This window comes from Seriola aureovittata, chromosome 19 (genome assembly GCF_021018895.1).
Source record: "Seriola aureovittata isolate HTS-2021-v1 ecotype China chromosome 19, ASM2101889v1, whole genome shotgun sequence".
Taxonomy (NCBI): Eukaryota; Metazoa; Chordata; class Actinopteri; order Carangiformes; family Carangidae; genus Seriola; species Seriola aureovittata.
In genome coordinates, this window is record NC_079382.1 from 20,286,538 (window position 1) to 20,306,061 (window position 19,524).

General features: G+C 40.8%; 1 protein-coding gene across 1 annotated transcript in view; it reads right to left on the minus strand.

The window, feature by feature from the left end:
* The window catches only part of bach2b (BTB and CNC homology 1, basic leucine zipper transcription factor 2b), a 101,826-nt gene extending 87,328 nt beyond the window's left edge, over window positions 1-14,498 (minus strand). Inside the window, exon 1 of the mRNA XM_056363473.1 lies at window positions 13,971-14,498. The gene's annotated coding sequence lies outside the window, so the exon portion shown is untranslated. The remainder of the gene's footprint in view (window positions 1-13,970) is intronic.
* Between the last annotated feature and the right edge of the window lie 5,026 nt (window positions 14,499-19,524).

Below are 19,524 nucleotides of genomic sequence, written 5' to 3' on the forward strand. Positions count from 1 at the left end.
CGCTGATCATGACAGGAACAAAGGAGGAAGTCAGGTGACGTAGCATAAAAAGCCACAGTGTCCACGTCAGGCGGAGGTTGTGTGGGTGGATATAGGTCGACAGCACACAGGAGACGCTCACCTGCGTGAAACCGATGACGGAGGTGATGAAGCACAAACCGAGTAGTAGTAGTCTTTTTTTTTTTGTGCCTGAACCAAAACCAAACTGTGACAACCTTAACTGCAGGTTCATTACTGTTACCATAACAACTAAGATCTGGTCCGGCTGCTGCCGGTACGCTCCTACCCTGACGACGGAGGTCCGCATCATATCTGAGGGAGGTGAAAAATGAGCTGTGTTTAGTACCTGTTGATCACGGAGCAGTTTAAACCTATAGATTATCTGGTTTGTGTTTCTGAGCTGCTGCTGCTGCTGGTTAAAGGAAATCTTTCACTTTCAGATTCAGATCAGCTGTGAAATCTCCTCTTTTCTCCTCTAAGTCTTTCACTGGCGTCAAACTGATCACAATCAAACAGCTCAACCTGAACATGTGCTTACGGCTGCACAATCGTGAGGCAGATACGACGACGGTGACGACGGCGATGATGGTTACAGCGGCGTGTTGACGAATCACATTTTGTTAAGAGACGCCGCAGAGCAGAGGATGATGGATGAGCCTGCTCTCGGGTCTGTCACCGCGCTCGTGCAGGAGAAGACGGCGGCTTAAAGCGCAATGTAAATGCTCCTCTTGCACGTCCCCGCCGTAGGAAAATACATCACGGTGTTCAAACAGACTTAGGTATCAGACCGAGCAGCAGTTGCTAAGCATCATGAGAACCAATTTGCCTCCTTCCCCCAAGACACAATCCCTGAGTGAGATGAAAGGGGAGCAGCGCTACTGTAATCCATCTAAATGGCTGCCTGCCGCCGCCTTTCATGCAGCCACAACTATTGATCTCTACTCTCACTAACTCTCCTGCCCCGGCTGCCTTTGTCTCTCGCCCGCTCCTCTCTGTCTTTCAGAGGAAATCCTCTGGACTTTAAACGTCCCACGGAGCTAATATCAAAAACTCTCGCTAATTCACATTATTTCGACCAAGTGAAACATCAAAAAGAGTGAAGCACTGACAGCCAGCGTTGGACGATCATCCTCGATTTTAAAATCAGGTTTTAGACTTTAAAATTTAGTCGACGCTCATCTACAGCTGCTCATGTTTAGCCTGCGTTTAACGTCATTTTATAACATGGAAAAATACGACTTCGTAGATGATCAAGTCTCCACAATGTGACTGTGTATTCACGAACATGGAAATCCTTCCACTTAAGAGACGAAGGTGCGGTTGAAGAGAAGTTAGTAAGAGCAGCAATTCAAATACTCAAAGCAATGCATTAAAACTACGAGAGGAGGAAGGTGAAACGATGTCCACCATCCTCCCGACAGTTTCTTTAAAAACTCAAACAAAAACATTCAGTCTGCGGCTGTTAGAGAGTTGATTCTTTGTAGAAAAACGTGTCACTTTTCTTCAAAGTCAGGTGTTTAAAAAGGTCCAGTTTTGGTTTTGGTAGAACTGGAAAAGTTTTATTATTTTTTTTTAACATTTAACTTTATTTGTTTGTCTTGTTCAGGATATTAATTACATGAATTATATAAACTGAGAACACCAGCGCCACTCAATGGTATAATAATAATAATAATAATGAAGTACTGCAGATGTTCCAGATGTTCCCACACTGCTGATCTGACTGATGCAGTCTCATTGTTATTCTCCATACTCAGCTAATTAAACAAGCCTCAGTCTCACTGCAGGTGTGATCACTGATCACGGGCAGATTAAATTAGTAACGTAGTTGGAAGCCAATAAAACAGGCGTAACGTGTAATATCTATTTATTTTATTTATTATTATATTGATCATATTTAATAATTTTTTTCTTAGAATAGAATAATTATGTTGTGATTCACTGCGTTATAGTGCTAATTGTGAAAATATAAAATTAGTATTGTTACATAACGAGAGCTCCACACATGCACCTGTGCAGAGGTGGGCGCAGGTTGGGGCGGGTGGGGTCACGGTTCCGTATCAGGAGACCGTGGACATCTGTATCACGGTTTCGGTCTCGGTTTCAGAAATCGTTACACCCCTGTCGACTGCTTAACTGCATCGGCGCTAACTGGTTCAAGGAGAGACATTCTCCAAAGCCTTACATATAAAACTGTATCCTGGACCCTGATTGGCTGACTAAATACCACTGTGAACCTGCCTCCCAACAGGAGACGGGTGACCCGATGTTTGACATGTATGTGGGAGTGTGTATTTGTATGTGTGTCTGTGTGGAGCCATAATTTCAGCCTAGAGTCCAAATATTTCTGTCTGAACTGCAGGTGCACACAAACATGTGAAACCTCTATTTTCTGCAGACGCCCTGTGTATAAACACTACGCTTGGCTATTTAATTATATTGCATTACATTATTAAAGATGTAACCTCGTCTGCATTTGATCCCTGAACCTCGCTGAATAAACCCCTCACCAACAACACGAGCGTTCAGATTTAAAGTAGAGTGTGAAACCTGTGTTAATATTGGAGGTCTGGGTTGATATCCTGCCTTCTAGCGGCAGCCATCTTTGTTAAAAAAACATCATTGCTGAAGAGAATCTGTGGTTTTTAATGTGTTTTTCGGCAGAAAAAAAAAAGTTTACATATCTACAAAGCAATAAGTCGCATCGTTGATGCTCCTAACGACCCAAAATAGTTGTCATGGGAAACGATAATCCCCATGGTACCACTCGACGCAGAGTGGCACTTCACAGGGTTTTTCTTGTTGTACAATTAGTTTTCCTGCTCTTGCTCCGTTTTTGGTGCCATGTTTATGAAAAAACACACACACACACACACACACACACACACACACACACACACAAATCACATGAGAAAGTATGAGTCACAGCGGGCCAATCGAGTGCACAGACAGGACCTCCACCTATGGCTGCCTGCTGTTAAATGGCAAGACGCCACCACCGGCAAATCCTGCTGATCTGGTTGTGAGCTTTACTGCTTTACAGTACAGCGCAAGAGGCTCGGTGCAGGAAGTGGGCACATTACTGCAACTCCCCTCCCACCACTACACCAAACACCCCCCCCCCCCCCCCCCCCCACCCCCTCCTAACCACCTGTGCTGGTCTCATAGGAGCCGCCGCCCCCCCCTCCCCTGACACAAACTCCTTTACAGCTGCACTTCTTTACCAAACCGTGCGCTGAGCAGTCTTTGTTGTTTCACACTCCGCTGCCTCAACGACGTCAGAGAAGATGTGACTGCGTTTACAGCAAACTGCCTCAACATGTATGCAGTCGCTTAAGGGTCGGTTTACCCAAATTAAAGAAATGCATTTTTGCATTTACCTCAAGTGGTTTCTATCCTGTGAGGAGGGGGTTGGTTTTTTAAGCAACTTTGGAGAAAGTTTGAAGATATGCGTCATCAATAATTCAGGAATATTACATTGTAATTAAGAAGTTTATAATCATCTGAATCTTTGCAGAAATGAAATCCCAGAAACAAAATGTTACAATGAAAAAAAAAAGAAAGAGAAACCAATAATTTGCGATAAATATCTAAATTGCAATTATCTTACATCATTTGAACTCCAGGCCAACTCCATGATCTGTAAATATTAAATAATTACATAAACTGATTAGTTGCATTAAACAGAATCTCATTTAAGAGAAGACATTAGTGACATGACAGACTGCGGCAAAGTCGCGTCTCATGGTGAAAAGTTCTGTATCTGACCAACAACCCTACAACTGCACTCCAGCTTCTCACTGAATCTTGGACGTCTTCATTCAAAGATATAAAGGTGATAAAAAAAAAAAAAAACTGGGAAATATCAAATACTCTTCATTCACTTGACAACTACAAACTTAGGTCTGGGTATCGACCTTTGACGGAATTGGTCTGAAACTATTTAACCATCGTCACAAATCGGTATTGAAGTCAAGGTATGGCGTGGGTCCCAACAATCAAACATTTCTGAACAATATAACGTCCTATTAGGGAGATAGTTCATAGAAAAACAGTGCAGTCTTTGTGAAGAGCAAATGCAAACAGTCTCTTCTGTTTTCTGACATCAAAATGAGAGAGTGGTTCTTCTATTTCTTGTTTCTAGTTCTTCTAAACTTGTTTGCCAGGAAACAAAATTTTATTTTGTAGTTTACTCATTCGCATTAATTAACTGTAGCTGGGTAAACTTGCTGGCAACAGTTGTCGGTTAAATTAAATTGTGGCTCTTGTCCCACCTCAGCTGTACAGGAGAAATCGCAGAGACCAAGACAAATAAATCTGTACGGCTTGATACTACACAGGGTTTAATTGAAGAAATATGTTTTGCTGCACTCTGAGTGAACCGTCACTGCGAAGATTCGCGCCGTGCAGCTGAGTTCATGATGAAGTTCAAGATGAGCTATAATGACATACGTGAACCAGGAGCTTCTTCTCTAATGTGTGAGCTCAGGAAACAAACAACAGATCAAACTTGTGCGTGTTGAATGATCAATAGTTGTTCGCTGACACTGTGTTTACTCCGACCTCAGCGGAGCGAGCTTGTATTATCTTCTATTTATACCCTGTTCATCAGCTGCAGATGTCAGAGGTTCGTGTTAACATGCCTCACGCGCACAATGGGAGTGTTTTGTTTTTGCAAGGTGTCTCTAATGTGCGGAGCAGAACAAATAAATCCATCTGGGGAGGAATTCTGATCTGCCGTCGTCACGTTCGAGTTCACAGAGATCACCGACGGACGGGGCGACAACGTCCTGCCACGGGGGTCATTGCAGGCCCCCCCCTCACTAAAACAATGATCTCATTCCCCGTACCAGGAATCCGCTGATTGTTTGAAATACCTTCCACTATGCTTGACTGAGCGCCACTTCTTTTTCCCATCGACCCGGAGGACAGAGGGAGAGAGAGGTGGGGGGGGGGGGGCGAAAACAAAATGACCTTGGCAGGAAACGTCAAGCCCTCTGTAGCAAGATGGGAGCTAGCCTCATTTGGCCACCTACGACTAATGGTTTAAATTACAGCCAGAGACAACAAAGCCACTGTCGCTGAGGGAGACTCAGAAAACACAGTGAATGATTATTGATGGGGAAGTTGAGGAATGAGGAGATTGATACGGAAGATAAAACATGCAAAAAATAAAAGTATGAGTCTGACTGAAACAGGATTTTAAGGCCAATATTAATACTTGAGAAAAATAATGTCTGGTGGCCCCTTAATGGTTCAGGTGCAACCACATAACAGCAACATCTACAGTTTGATTCCTGTTTCCATGTCAACTGTCAGAAAAATATTAAACCATAAAAAAAAAAATTAGAAAGCAATATAAATAATTAAACAATATAAGCAAGTTCTTGCATGTGGCCCTGTTTTTATAGAGAAACATATGCACAGAAAATATTGTATTAAACTTAAACTGGGAAAATTTTAAAATATAATACAATATTATATAATATCTGTTATAATCAATTACCAGAAGAAAATATTGCTCAACCAATGTATCAGTTGGAAAAGAGATATGTGGGATATCAGTGTATCACTCCATGTATTTAGAAGACAAAATACAACTGAGCTCAGCCCATAAATGGCCTTTAATGTGCTATGATATCAGACTTTGACACACAGTCCTCACTGCTGTGTGTGTCTGGGTTATGACTATAAACACTAACCAGATACTCAGTTGTTTTACAGGCAAAAGTCTTTATCTTCACCAGCACACAGTATGTAACACTGGTGACTGTCACGTTCACAACGTAATGAGTTTAACTCTGATAAAAACAGCAACAGTGCTGAGGTTTCCACTGTTGCCGTGTGTACTGCCATGTCAGTGAACAGAACAAAAGGGTGTCACATATGAGGATATGACCTCAGACTTCAGACGAAGAAGCACAGAGCGCTATTCTTCTGCCTCGGCACGAGTCAGGAGAGAAGTGTGTCGAAACTAACAACTTTTTTGTTTTTCGTGCCTTTTACACACACACATCTTTATATTTAGAAACTCTAGTCAAGTTTGTGAACCGACAACCAATACATGCCCTAAGATACAATTGTACTGACAGAGGTGTGAAACTTATCAACTGTACAGAGTCACAAACTACTGAGTTCTAACTGAAAAAAGAAGCACAAGGCATAAGTAAGTAAATTAAAGGTAAATAAAATATGCTGTATTTACGTTTACCTCACTCGGATTCATCCATATTTAAGTCTTAATAAAAGCTTAACATTTATTTAATTTACTTGGTTGGTAATTTTATTTGATTTTATTTCATCATCTCCTCTAAGGGATTTATATTTTCAGTCGTGTTTACATGTCTCTAAGTTTATTAGTTGGAATTTTTATTAAATTTGGTGGAATATTCAGCCAAGGAACAAATGAACAGATTTAGATGCTGATTCTGGATTTTCTATTTTCTATTAAATTATAATTTATTATTTCTAAATTATTAAATATAATAAAAATTAAATGTTAAATATTTAATTGGGCTCTGGATCCAGATGCACATAAAATATCATTTTTAATTTTGTCCAACTTGTGTCATGTGATTTCTGTTATTAAATACAGGCTAACATGTCTTTCATAATTATTAAATAAAGAAAGTCACATCATTATCATTTCAGAAAAAGTGATGCAGCTGTTAATATTGATCGATACAACGCTTAATATCTAGTCGAGGTTCTATCGTGACTCTGGAAGCAGCAATCGAAAAACTATCTCCCCTCTTGGTCCATTTAGTAGTTGTTCTGGAGCCTTCAATCATATTGCATGATCTTCATCATGCAGATGGGAGTTCGCCGAGTTGCAGAGACTGAATTGTAGATGTTGAAATTTCTCATCATACTTCTCATCCATGACGACTTAAACGTTGAGTTTTAAAGTTCTGAGCTTGTAAAACTGTCTGCTGACGAAGACAATGTGATATGATCGAAAGCTCCAGAACAACTGCGAAAAAAGGACCTTAAGGTGAGATTGTCTTGTCTGCAGATATGAAAGTGCGACTTGATTGTTACCTGAGCACTGCGATGAATGAAGAGGCTCAGACTGACAGTAAAGACGCAGAGTGTGCATGTGTTTAGGTTTGTACGTGCACGCTTCATGTGTGACTCAGCAGCTGCAGAGAGAAAAGCGCCAGAGGAGGACTTTAAATTAGGAACTACTACGACTGCGCTTCAATGTTCCCTGGGACTACATAGAGGGGAACACAGAGGGGGCCTGCCCCTAGAGACGCACTGTTTACAACGCCTTGCTGCTCTAATTTGATATGGTATGCATATTGTTTCTATGGTGGCAGCAGGGGGGTGGGCTCTGGGGACTAGTGTTTACTATGAATAACCTCAGCAACCCTAAGAAAATCCAACATGAATATATGGAGGAGCTGCCCCATTTATATGCTGTGATAATGGCGCTGTTACTGTTACCAAGGTGAATATCTGAACGCAGCAGAAGCACTTCATGTTGCTCTTTGGCCGCTACTTTCCCACTGGGCTCAGGGGGAGGACAAACTGTAGCACACGTCATTCACGTTCTGTGACACTTGGAAAAAAATTTAAAAAAAGGGAGACCACACATTCAAGTCTGTGGGATTCAGAAACAACATCCAGAAAGCCTCATCAAAAATGCTGCTTCAATGTGGAGGTGTGTGTGTCACACAGAGCTGCATGAGTGTTCAGGAGCATTCTCAGAAACCACTGTAACACATGCGAAAGTCTCAGAGCTATTTTTATCAACATATGTGTCCCACAGGCGATTTCATAACCGAACTTTCCAACTGACAACAGAAAAACAGACAAGTATGGAAGAAAATTAAGGCCACACGAGTGTAAGGGATTTGAGCTCTGACGTTAATTCTGAGAATGAAATGAGAGCATTGAATTTAATTTATGAATCCTCAAAACTTTGAGAGAACTGAGATTCAAATATAACATCAAAGTTTGTTTTTGTTTGATTTCAAATACTGAAGAGAACAACAATTCTCATTCAGTTTCGTTTGAGAACTTTTAAACTATATTATGAGAATTCAGAAAATTGAGATTAAAGTCAGAATTTCTCACAAATCTCAAAATCACAAAATCTGGATGTAAATGTAAATTCAATTAAATCCAAAGAAGCCAGAACACAGTGAATAAAGAAGAAGGAAGAGAAGTCACTTTGCAAAATTCTGATAATTAACTCTGAGATCAAAATGTATGAAAAATTGAATCTTAAATCTAAAGTCAGATCTCAAAATCCAAAAAGTCTGATTTGAAAGTCAGACATCGACATAGTTCTTTCTTTTTCTCAGAATTTTACATTTATTTTGAAAATCTGAGGGAAGATTATTGGTATTTGACTAAAACCAAGTTTCTGAAATCAATACATGAGAAAAAAAATTCTGAGTCTATTAATATAATTTCTGAAATCTGAGACTAAGATTAATTTCTGAATCACCAGAATCATAATCTCACAATCAACAATGCAAAGAATGAAGTTGGCTAAATAAAACCTTAGATTTAATTTAATTATTTATTATAAAAATTATATTTAAAAATACAAATGATAAATTACAATATTAATAATAAAAATTATTTAATTATTTAAAAATAAATAATTCAATTCTCGCTATTCTGAGGATTAAAGCCATGAAAAGAACATTAAAATAAATTCTGAAACATTAAGTTTCTGTGTATATGTGTGACACGCATGTGTGTGAAAACAACAATGAAGCTAAACCTGAACTTAAACTTTGTGAGAATTGTCAGAAATCTCAGAAAGTTCAAACTGAAAACTCAGAAATGACTTTAGTGTCAAAAGTCAGAACTTTACAGAGTTTCACACACTTACTTTTGTCTTGTATTTGATTAATCTGAATATCAATTAATGAATTAAATAGTTTTTAATAGTCTGACTTTCTCTTCCAAAGAGATGTTCCATATTCAACAACTGATGACTCACATTAAATGATAATGTTCAACACTTCAAATGCAACAAATTGGTTCATAGTAAAGTGGAAATTGCTGAGTGTCTTTAAAGCTCTCTGGAGTCGAGCTCCTTCTGGCTACGAAGCTAACTGTGTCTAAAACAGCAGCGCTGCCAGTTTGAGCTGCGTGAATATAAGGAAACCCAACGCAGCAGCAGCAGCAGCAGCAGCAGCAGCAGCACCTCCACACTGAACCCTCTCCAGCTCAGAGGGTGCAAGTTCAAACCTCAGAGCTCTGCAGCTCCCTGCCAGTTGTAGTCGTCGTAGTAGTAGTAGTAGTAGTAGTAGCAGTAATCCAATACAAACAAGTCATTACACTGTGTTAAATGTTTTCTCTTCATTCACTGAACGCCACTTTACAAACAGCTCATTCTTCTAAAGTGCTCCAATAACTGCTGAACCTCCTGCCCCCTCCCTCCTCCAACTCTTCCAGTGTTTTAAATCCAGAGCTATTAGGACCATATGTGCATCATTTCATTAGCCCGGTATGTTTTTGCATGGTTGTAAACTGATGGGTGGCTGCAGGACGGGCGACTAAAGTATGAACCTCAGAGTTCAGGAGGTCAAGCGTCTCTGCTTGAGGCAGCGAGACGAGTCTGTGTGAGATCATTAAATAGGTTTGACGCAACTATCAGGGATGATTTACGTGTCTAGATCATTTCTAACAGGCAAGACACAAGAAAAAAAAGTCCAAACCAAAACAGAACAATTAGAAATCTGCCTGTGGTGTTTTAGATTTGATAGCTTCTTGGCGACTGTCGGTGCTGAGCAGCAAAACACACAGACTCTGTAACCACAGGCTGATGGGATCTGGCTCTGGCGGGATAATACAATCTGATTTCACATAGCGAGCGAGAAAAAAAAAAAACGCCAGTGCACATCGCTGCCGTGAACGACGGGGAGAAGAAGAATGAGCAGCCATGACATGATGGTGGAGGAGGGAGGGAGGGAGATGGGGAGGTGGGGTTAGGAGGGGATGGGGGGGGGGGGCGAGTGGGGAGGGGAAGGGAGAGGAGGAGGGGGGGACAATAGCCCTTGGTGTAAAGTGCAGGATCTTAGATTTCTCCCAGCAGTGCTGTTCCATGTACGCCTCACACTGGCAGCAGCCCAGTCAAACATGCCTTTGTGCTGACGTGGGAGAGCTATGGGAACATGTTTTTTTTCTCTTCTCCTCGCCAAGGCACTGACTTGAGATGTTGAGCCGAGCTGGTGGGGGTTACTCAAATATCCTCACTGATGCAAGCGATCCTTTAATGATGCAGAGAGGAGAAAACATTCACGGGATCTGCAGCGTTTTGCTTAATTCCTTTAAGGAGAATCTTGCTTTTCTTTTCCTGCGCTTCATGGAAATAAAAAATAAATAAAAAAGCAGCTGCTGAGATTGTCTTCATGAGAAATCTGTCTATTATCATGGCATGACATCACTCCATCACATCCTATAATCAAACTGCAATTTCATAAATCATTAACCCAAAAGTGCCTCGGTTGCTTTTCTAACACAAGCAGCCTCCTCTCTGTCATCAGCGTTTTTAATTAGCTTGACAGGAACTTCGGCGCTCTAAAGCACGACTACTGTGTGGGCTCAGTGGAAACCTGGAGGTCCTAGTCCTGGACGTTACAGTGCAGAATGGAAAGCCTGAAGGGGGGCGGACCGGCGGGATCGCATGGAGGATCCTGTCGGCTCGTGAGAATTCAGCTGTGGCTGGGAACCCGAGGGCGTCATTATGTCCACATCCCCCAGAGCAGCCTCTCTCAGACTGAGAGGTGGTCCCGACTTGGGAGATGTTGGCCACGTTACACGATTAAAATACAGTTTGTCTCACATTACTGCTCATCTATTTTATAGAGCTTCAGCTGGGGACGCGGAACACAGTTCTTTTTATTACAGTTTCTGGAGGCTGCAACACCCATAAAACAGTTGTTGCTCCTATTCTGGACACTGAGGTCATGAGCCCTGGGTATTTTTCTGGCAATTTTAAGGTTTTTTTTATCAAATTGTACGATTGGGGGGGGGGGCGCCCTGGTGGCCCACCTGGTAGAGTGCACACCATAAAGAACTAGTAACTGCAGCAATTAAAAACCTAACAGTCTGAGTATTTTACAAGCCTGTTCCACTATTTTTAAACTTAATATATGCAATAAAATAATCAATGATTTCTCCACCACAAACAGCTTTAAAAGACGTGTAAAATTATCACATTTACACGGAACATAAATATTGAATAGGTTACTGGATGAATCAAATATAAAAAATACAACTAGTAGTTCTTGGTTGTTTCATGCAGCGTTGTTCATATCAGTTTATTGTCTACATGGATTAACAGGTGTAATCAACCTGTTTTCACCCTGATAAAGACCCTGTGTTTTCACACACACCGTTTGCTTTGATGTAAAAACGCCGCAGGAACTTTTTCTTTCCTTTCTGTTTGTTGTCTGGTGAAAACTTCACGCAGGTTTTATCTCTGACCCCAGTCGATGCTTCTCATGTGACTCTTAAGTTGCAGCTTTTACAATAATGAATGAGGCATAAGAGAAAGGGAAGTCAAAACTGTGATGCAATAACTGGGCAATACTGCAATATATTATTCTTTATTGACACTCAGTGGAATCATATACTGTAATAACAGGATCTCAGACCAGAAACCCTGCACTCATGCATTAGTGAGGCGACGGCTTCTGATAGGAAACTTTTGACTGATATTTCCGTTTGTTGAGAAATAGCTATCAATCCCTGACTTATATTATTATTATTTTGACTGCTGTGATACACTGTTGAGAATTAGCTGTCAATTTCAAAAAGTCATTTGTCATTTTAATCCCTCTCTTTATCAATATTGACGGACAAAGGGAAATAATGGATTCTGATGGAGGGAAATAAATATAATTGTTATTATAGATGACTAAAATAAAGCGGAGGGAGATTGCATGAAGTGGCATTTAAGCCTGACTGAGTCACTGTGGGGTTTACAGTTTTGGACCCCCCCCCCCCCCCCCTCCATCACAATAAGCTACAGGACTGCCATGCAAAAGAAGGGCAGCGGGACTACTGTACAGAACAAAAGAAAGGCTCCGTGCACAAAACTGCGCATGAGTGCTGGCGCCGTACACGTGTTGTGAAAGCAGAGCGATGTCAGCGGACGAAAATGTGTTTCAATTTCAGCTCCCTGCTAAAGATGACAATGAGCATGGATTTACTACATGGCACGTGCGCGTCTTCTGCTCGCCCTGCACCCCAGCTCACCCTCACGCACGAAATCCTGCAATTTTTTTTATATTTGCAAGGTTATAACAGCAGAGCAGTAACAGCGGGGATGGCAGAGAGGGCTGAGGATGGACGGATGGGGGGGCAACGCGATGCGATCCCGCTCAGTGGCATCATCGCGTTGCATCAGCACTAAAACAAAGAGGTTGTGATGCCGTGAATGCCACCGCTCCTCAAAGTGCTGTATCACCGCATTAATGACAGCATCGCTCCACTCCCTGATGATCCCAGGGCCGAGTCAAGCACATGGGCATCATCACACAATAGTATCCCGAAATAAACCAGTTATTCTGCTGAGAAATGGCCACTGGTCACTGTGGACACATGCTTTTTATTTTTATTTTATTTTATAAATCCATGACAGAGTGAGCGAAGCAAACATGGACGATTTATTCTCCTTGTAAAACTTGGTTTAAAAAACAAACACACACACATTCAATATCTAATATGTCTCTTTAAGATGGTAACAGTTCGTATGACTCACGTGCCAGCAAACATGTTTGTTCAATTTTAAACGAAAAAAGAATTTGTGAAAAGGTGTTTTCCTTTTTGTTTTGTTTTTATATCAACCTAATCACTGCCTTACATCACAGCATAATTCACCACTACATCATTGACACCTACAAAATAAGAGTGACAGGGACTGACTAAGCCACGACTGCAGCAGCATACATTCACATGACAATGCAGGACAGAGCGTGAAGGCACAGCTTGTTTAAATAACCTCACCAGTAGTGATGGATTAAAACATATATGTTTTTTTTTTTATTTACGATGACTGGAGTCAAGCTTGCTCCTGATCTTTTATTTTTTTTTTTTAAATAAGGGCTTTAGACTAATGACGATGAAAATACGGGCTCTGAAAGGCACCGTCGAGAGATTGAGATGATTCCATTGGCTGTCGGAGCAAATAAGGCTCGTCCTTACACAGCAAATATTTTGATGATGTTTTTGAATGTAGATTAATGAGGATGGTGTAATGACCAATAATGACAATGACGGAAAAGCAATAAAAATTCCACTATAAAATAAACCATATGATGATGATGATGATAATAATAATAATAATAATAATAATAATGAAATAGGCAAATAATAATAACAATAATAATAATAATAATAATAATAATAATAAAGTAGCCTATATTCTATTAAGCTACAAATGAATTTGATGAATGTACATGTAGTGACTCAGGCGGCTGTTTAATGACGCTACAAGTGACAAGCTTCTTTTATTATGGAGCATTTTCCCTCACAGGAGCAGCGGCATGCCTGACCCTCCTCCGGGATCACCAACGCCTCTACTTTGCAAAAACACAGAAAGAAAAGGGAGCGCACACGGTGCATTGACTCAAAGCATAACAGGATGTGGTACAAGAGTTGTGTTTCACTCCTGAACCCGCGTTCACACCCCAGCACATTACGCTCCTCCAATATTTCGCACCACCGCCAATGCTTTCACGATTCATGCATGCGGTTTTTTTCTTCTTCAGTTTTTTTTTTTTTTCTTGCTACAAGTGACTTTTTTTCCTAATATCTCACAGTGAGGAGGACTCTCCTGACTGTAGCCCACCGCTGCGCCACTTAGTCAAGTTTGAACTCGGTTACGAGAGCATCAACAATAGGCTGAGATTGACAAACGGCGAATTCACACAGATTACACAGTGAGATGTGGGTCTGAGAGATAGAGGAGATGCTAAGAAACGTGCATGCCAGCTCACCTTTTACTTAATATTCCGCTCGTATTCCAGCCCCTTTTGTCCGTTTTTCCCACGTTAAGTTCTTTCACATGATGGCTCGCTTTGTCGTTTCCTCAAAGCCTCCCGGCTGCAGATAGGTCACTTCTTCTCCCTGTCGGTGCAACTCGGCTGTTTCTCACTTCGCCTACTTCAAAAAAAAAAAAAAAAAAAAAAAAATACACACACACACTCACACACACATACACACAACGTCTACGGTTCTACGGTCTGTGTTGTGTACGTGTGCGCGCGCGTGTGTGTAAGTGTGCGTGGTGATCCAGCGCGGCGTGCTGCTCCGTCTCCGCTGTTTGTTACACTCGACTAGAACGCCTACTCTCAGTCGCTACATTGTTGACATTCGGCCGCTGACGTCACTCGATCCCCCCTCATTCACAACATCGTTAGCGCGGCGCGGCTTTTTTGCGTTGGTGCCGGCGGGAACCGCGCGCGTACTCCCTCGAACGTGCGCAGCCGGGTTTGGAGAATCGCAACTACGGCGCTGCAAGCTGAAATCCCTCCCCCTCCCCGAGCACTCGCTTTTTTCGGCGGCCTAGCCCCTCCATTCCCTCCTCCTCCTCCTCCCTGAGGTGCACACAGCGGGAATATGACGGTGAAAGATGACTCAAGGCATTTTTTCACAAGCTGGGAATGTGAACGCAGTTTGGTCCAGTGTTTACTCTTTTTCTTTTTCTGTCAAAGCAACTTAAAACTCAAAGGTGGCGGTAACATTTCTATTTCGTCCAAAACACCTCAGGCTGTATGTTTGTAGTATTTTGGAAACATTTTATTAAAAAAAAAAAAAAAAGAAAAAGAAAAAAAGAAAAAGAAAAAAAAAAGGTTTTATACGGCAGACCACTTGTGTCAAAATTCAGCATCACAACTCAAAAAGAAAATGCATGAAACTATTTGCATTGACTTTGAAGCAACTGCTTCGTGGAATCAAACTTTTTTCAGCTTTTTTAAGTAAAAAATTACTTTAAAACATAAAATGATGCTTGTTCTCTGCTGTTGTTTTAAATGCATATGTGTTGTGTGCAGGATGATTCGGATAGCTTCTCAAAACTACATTTATCCCTTTAAAACTTTATATTCAGAACATATTGTAGAACGTTAACGTCCCAAAATATGTTTTTCTGGTGCTGGATCAAAAAAGCGAAGGCAGAAATCCACAACTTCTTTTTTTTTTGGACTGCTACTTAGAGCCCATTATTATTATCTTGTGTATCTATTTTGGCCTCAGGGTACTTATTGTCTTTTACATGTAGAAGTTCCTATAATAATTGTTTCCTTTTTGGGTAGTGAAATTTTTTGCATTGCAGTTGATTAAACATGTTTCTTTTTCATGTTCAAAACTTAAATGATTCGAAAAATGCTATATAGTCTATATTTACTTTGTTCTGCTCTGTGGTCCTTACTAAACAATGTCTGATGAAGATCTCTGAGATCAAAATGTTGCTTTAATAAATTATATCTACTGGGTGTACGGTATGAGAATCTTTGTTCTGATTTATATTGTTCAGCAGTTGTTGTTTGTATTAGTGTTTGCTCAAATATTAGAAATAACTCACTTTTTTAGGGGATTCAAGGGACAAAACGTACAGTACACAACAAAACTGAGCACTCCCCTTATCAATATCACTAAAGTAATTACAAATCCTGACAATTTAATACAATTTTATTTGTTTTCAGCCAAAGCCCAAGAGAAATGAGACCAGTTTATCTGAAAAACAGATTAATTAAACTATAAAAAGATCCATATTTTTTAAATATCTGCCTTTATTTTTAATGACAGACTCGATCCTCCTGGGTATGGATGATATCAGTCTTGAACAGATCTGCAGAGAGAGGTTCTGCTTCTTTTCAGCTGCTCTTTGCTGGAGGGGTTTGTGTTGCCTTCACTTTAAAATACTCCAAAGTTTTTCTACGGGATTCAAATCAGGTTACAAACCAGACCAGGTCATAGTTTTCACTTGTTTCTTCTTCACAAACTCTTGTGTGATTTCTGCAGTGTGTTTCTTGAGACCGGGAGTTATCGTTTCATTGAGTATTTGGGTTTACAGACCTGCAGCCATAGTGCCATCTATAAATGTCATCTCCCCTACAGCTTTTACACTCATGCAGCCCCATCAAACACACTCCCATCAAACACCCTCCCACCTCCGTGCTTCACAGTCGGGGCTGTGCAGTCGCTGTGGTGGTCCTGGCCCGGTACACACCAAGCATCCGTTGACAGCCACAGCGCCTTCTGTTATTGGTGGTATGGCTCTTCCTATATAGCTTATGTTCAGCAGTCTACTGATGCTCTTGTTCCCTCTCTCACAATCTGGTGTCTTACTTGTTCCACCAAAGGAGGGCACGCTGTTTCAAACCGTGATCCTGTCGTTCAACCTGGAAACTGTAGCAAAACACTGCTCACCGTTTTCAGATTGAATACACCGCAGGCCAAAAGCGAGAAAGCTGTGGTGTTCACAGGTTATTTTATAGCCTATTTCATGCAATTTGGCTTAATAGGAAATCAATTGTGGAAACACTTTAGTTGCTGTGAGCACAGGTACAATGACATTTTGTCATGGCATCGACGGTTTTTTCCCCTCCCTTGTGTTTCTTGTTTGGTTTGGCAATCAGCCCCCTCATGCTGCCAGTTCACCTGCACACTTGTGGCCTGTCCACTAATAAACTCCTGCAGTATAAATACATCCCGGCTCTACACTCCAGTCTTCATCAGATCGTTCGGTTCGTCAGTGTGGTACAAGCGCTGAGGCCAAACTCCAGCTCTAAGTTTGCATTTCTCTCGTGCTTGCCTGAACATCTTTTAATCCTGTTTGCCTGTGCCTCAGGTTCATCATCCCCTGCTGTTTCCAGTCTGCCCGCCTCGCCAAGCACTCGTCTGTCTTCCTGCCAATTCCGACTCCTGCTCCTTCAGCCTGCTACGCTTCGCAGTCAACTCTGTTAACTTCCCATAACTTCACTGAACCAAATCTTCAATAAACCTGTTTTTAAACTATTGAAGTTCCCTCATCATAGCTCTGCTTGTCAGCCCAAACTAAATCAAACGCATTTCTTCTGTTGCAGTGATCACACGTGTACTCACTTTATTTTCCCTGTATGAACCCTGTCTCTTCAAAGTTCCCATTCAGTGCCGTGAACACATATAGCAGACTATACATGGCAGGTCGTCATTTGCCCAAAGACCAACCAGTGTTCTCAATTAGCTCGTGATGATTTGATTAAATAAAATTTTGTTCAGGAATATGCCTCATGTGAGTACAAATACATTCATAGTGTAGTCAGACACAGGACTCCTATACAAAACAGGGCAACAAAATTAACCGATAACGCAAGACTTCTCCCGGTTGACGTTAAACTTCAGTGGCAAAAATTCTTTACAACATTTGCAGTTATTCAAATTAACAAACCCAACCCACATACAGTAAAGTTTAGACAATGTGAAGCCTCTGGGCTGACTCCAGGAACACTCGCGTGGCACCAAGGATATAGTTAAAGTGCCTTTATTGTGTTTGGGCATATCAGAAAAGTGTGTTGTGTGTCCTGTGATTCCTATATTCATACAATATACTACAAGTGGTCTACGTGGACAATAAGATATTAGTTATCCATCATAAATATAATCAATAAAAACACATAAAGTAAACCTTGGTCTTTTAGGGTCCCTAGGAGTCTGGGGTGGTGGGGTAATAACCCACCTTGTGTGGTGACGAGCTGTCATGTATTTCTTGTCTTAAAAACCACAAACGTTTGTAACCAGTGGTAAAATAAGACAGCACAGCACATTGTGCAAATGTTATATCAAGGGTTACTATGGTGATACAAATGTTAAAGTCACAAGTTCCACAGATACAACACAGGGTCTATAGAAATATCATATTGTTTTAATGGCATAATATTGTAAAATGGAGGCCCAGGCTAAATGATTGTAATTTGTGAGAAAAACCAGTTATGCGGGAGCAGTTTAACCAAACCAGTTTGACCAAAGCAAACAAACAGAAATGCAAATGCATGATGCTAAATGAGCGCAGCGAGGCTGTGGGAAGGAGGTATAAGCTTGAGAATTGGCTGTTTGGCTTAAACACAAGCCGTGTGAGGGAGGCAGGGTTTTGTTCTGGAAGGAACTCACATCCTGTTTGGACAAGCGAACACTCACTGGAGATGTTTTAATTTCTAATGTAAAAACTACCCCCGGGGAGTTTGCATGTAATTATGAATTATCATAGAACAGCAGACAGCCCCTTCTTCTTAGCAGCGTTCGCTTTTCACTGGATATTCCTTGAGTGGCATTCAAAGAGCAGCTCCCAAGTGCTGCTGCACGCATTAAACCGGTGATTTGAGATGGTGCTGCTGCTGACATCAAAACAACACCACCATCAGGCATTTATTACATGCATGGAGAGAACATCAAAGTGAGTGAGATTCAGGGGGAAAAACAGCAGAAAAAGAAGACAGAGGTCTGCATACTGTATACAAAGGAAAGGGATGATGACATTTTATGATGATGCAACTTTTGAAGTGCAAAAAAACAATCAAAAATCTTCTGCAACCCTTAAACATACAATTAACTTGAATAGAATGAAGAAATACAGCAGGGATAGGAAACACAGAGTTTTGATATAATTTCATTTTTGCTAAGAAATCGTATCATCATGTAAATCATATCTCTTTGGTCTTTGTTTTGATTTTGTTTTGATTCTTATTTGGTCAAAATTGCATTAACTTTTTTTTTATTTTATTTGGTTTCCAGCAGCCCCAAAGTGGCGTTTTCCAGTGCATTACAGTACAGACATTATAGAGTGCCGCAGGAATGAGTCCTAAAACCCAGAAATTAGTAGCATTTTAGCACTTCTTTCCTCCTGCCAAAGTCTATGACTTTTTTGAATGGGTTTCTGGTTAGATGACTGAAATAAGGTCTGTGGTTAACACAAGCTAAAGACATTTTTCACTTCTTATTCTTCAGGGTAAAATGCATGCATAAATACCCCAGTCAGTATTTCCTTAAGCTGTTACATCTCTTTCAAAAGGCCAGTTGTTAACAAGTGTTTAAATGAGACTACAGAGGTTGTCGGGGATGTTAAAGGAGCCATTTGTGAGTTTTGCTATTGCAACATAGCTAACATTAGCATCAAGAGCTGTTTACTAACTGGTCTAGAAGAAATGTTGTGAGTTCAGCATCAAACTTCATTCCATAGACGTAGCGCTATTCAGAGGACGTATTATAACCTCTTGTCTTGTAAATGCAACGATTGCCAAATCCTTTGTCCAGTGACAACACTCTGGTGATTGTATTTAGGCTTCAGAAATAATAAAGTGGTGTTTGTGAAGATTCTCCTGCTGAACAAAACTTTTCAGTATCATAAACTTTTGTTTGTTGCAGAGTTTATTTTCTGCATTAATCCAAAAGCCAATGGAAAAACCCCTGGTCTTTTGTCAAGGGAACCAGGGTGACACTAACTTCTGGGTTAGTCTATAAAAATACGTCACTGATTGGTGCAACAGCTCTGTATATAGAGAAGTCTGTTAGCCC